We start from the raw sequence: 2865 nt of genomic DNA on the forward strand, positions 1-2865 counted from the left end.
CACAATGAATGCATGTGAAGTGACAGCAGATCCAGGCATGCAGGATTTCATCAGTGCACACAGCCAGCACAAATGCTGATGTCAGGACCTATATGAATATACTTCACTCAAGAGCACTGAAGGGCTTTTGCTCATTTGAATAAACACAGATGACCAGTTTATATGCTTCAGTAGTTAAAAAAAAAAAAAAAAAAAAAAAAAAAAAAAAAAAAAAAAACCTTTTCAAGTTGTATTCTAGTTTAATCGTCTCATCAGAAATGTACACATACAATATAAACCTGAATTGACTGCTGTAGGTGCCCATTGTGACAGTTTATCAAGCTAAACAAATAGTCAAAGTGTGTTCAGTGAATTTTTATATTTCGTCTCTATATAGACTGTGACTATATAAAGACAAAAATTCACAAAACAAACCTACCGCGACAAATATTCCCAGGAGTTTGACAACTACAAACCAGTGTCCTCTATATACTGGGCTTCATTTCAGTGAATGAGAGCAAGTGCGTCACAAAAGGATCTACATCGCCATCTACTGAGTCTATAGTACTGACCGGCACCAGTGTGATATTTATGTCTGCCACTAGAGGGCGCAGTACACCAATATTAATTCCTCACTCATGTTACAACTTCAACTTGTTCAAATATAACGTTTTTTTTCCTTGTTCTATCTATCTATCTATCTGTCTATCTATCTATCTATCTATCTATCTATCTATCTATCTATCTATCTATCTATCTATCTATCTGGAGCACGGATATTAATTTAAATATCAATTTTATCCCACGGATATTATTTTTTAATTTCGCACTGTGGTGTTCAAAGCTATAAAACAAGGCTATATATTACATAGTTTAATGATATTCAGTTTTTTTTTAATTAATATTTAATTTTCGTTTACATTGACACACTAGGCTACATTCTGATATTAGGTTACATGATTGTTACATAATTTACATAATTCTGAGCTTATAGATTCCTATATGAAATAAATTACTAAAAAAACATACTTTTTTGGGTTCAAAATATCGATACTGCCATGTTATATGGAAGTAAACATTATGGTACACGAACATTATAAGAACATTGTATGCTGTATTTTAGTTATCAAACGTATTTACCATATGTTGTGGTTTTACCATCTGATGCCACATAACTATACCCATAAAAGAAAATCAAGGAGCCAGTTTCATAGCATTAAAAACAGCTTTGCAAAACAGTGACTGAATGCAATTTAAAGCCATTCTTAGCACCTCAAGTGTTTCCTGGTCAGCTCTCCCTTAGTCTGGAATGTCGTTTTTACTCACCACAATAACCACAATGAACTGTCCCGGTCATCTTGTAATTATGGGCTTCAGCAGTTTCCTTGAGAGCGGATCCATATCCTGGGACTCTGTAGAGGACATTATATTTCAGTGAATTTCTCTGAGACCCTACATGCCACAGTATAAATAAATATCTCACAAAAATGTTATGCATGGGGTTTCAAATTGGAATATGACTTTTTGTTACAAAGCAGGCCATTATTTTCATACATGTTTTCTGTAGAAGACACCGGGACTACAGCGTGTTAATCAGGCATTTTAGGGAAACACAACAAGTCAATATATAAGGAAAGAAATTACAGATTAATATTCCTATGAATTATGAGATATTATGAAAATGTTGTAGATTTATTACTCCCATTATAACACTTCTTTCTCATTTTGGTTTGCCCCAAGAACACATTATATTCAAATTAGATGCAATAGAAATGGGAATGCCACTGGCATAGGATGGACATTTTACGCACACATTGCATAAAGCAGTTACATCTTTTATAACACAGTTGGGAATCATCTTTGTACAAAGTTTGGCTAAAAATAGCCTGAAACCTAAAAACTGATTGGTGAATGAAAAAATGAAACATTGTTATTGCTTATATGCAGAGCTAACACACACTCAGCTTCACATTTGCCATCGCTGGAACGCATCTATGTGTGTTAAGTTGAATAAGTGGGTTACTCCGTCTCCTCCGTGGGAACTAATAGCTTCTTCCTGGCAAACGTCGGCATCCCAGGGGCCACAGAATCCCGTAACCTTCCTTCCATGCCGTTTGCTAATTGAAATAGCTAATAAGATCTCAGAGGACCAACTTTCCAAGCCTCTTCGTCAAAAACAGTGGCAGTGGGTCAAAACACACATATAATTGTCCTGTAAACGGGTGGAAATATTTCATTCTGGACACGGCTTCTACAATTTTGTGACCGAGTTTTCAGCCTTGATTATTAATTACAGCCTTCTGAAAACATTATATTCCTGTCCTCATCATCACTCAAAGCTGACTTTAAATCAGTAGAACATTTGATTTGATTTCTATCTCACAAGCCTGTCAATAAAGTAAACCACAGTGTAATCAAATAATGTCTGTTCTAAACACCATTTGCCAGATAAAGCACAACTGACAGTGTAAACCACAGTATTAAAAAATACATTTGTAGTTTTCGATTGTTTTTTCTTTGCATTAACCAAATGAACTGGGCATATTAAAACCAAAAAAAAAAAACATTTTTAAAAAAGTAAATTTTCATTTCACCTTTCATTATTCTGCTCCCCCAGAGTACTTTTATCAGGATAAAGTCACAGCGTGCAACACAGTGCACTTTTTTTCTTTGAGAAGCTGAGTTTTGCGCAACAGTGAATTATATGATTTAGTTTGTGCACATCATGAGTGCCAGCATTTCACACACACCACTTCACGAGCCGTAATTAGATAAATGAACACTGTCAGTGTGTGGGATACTGGCTCTATTCAGAAGATCTATGTTGCATTATTCAGCCAGTCATCATATGCAGCGTCTTCTCCCCCCAAAAAACACAATGCAGCC

This window comes from Cyprinus carpio, chromosome A10 (assembly GCF_018340385.1).
Source record: "Cyprinus carpio isolate SPL01 chromosome A10, ASM1834038v1, whole genome shotgun sequence".
Lineage (NCBI taxonomy): Eukaryota > Metazoa > Chordata > Actinopteri > Cypriniformes > Cyprinidae > Cyprinus > Cyprinus carpio.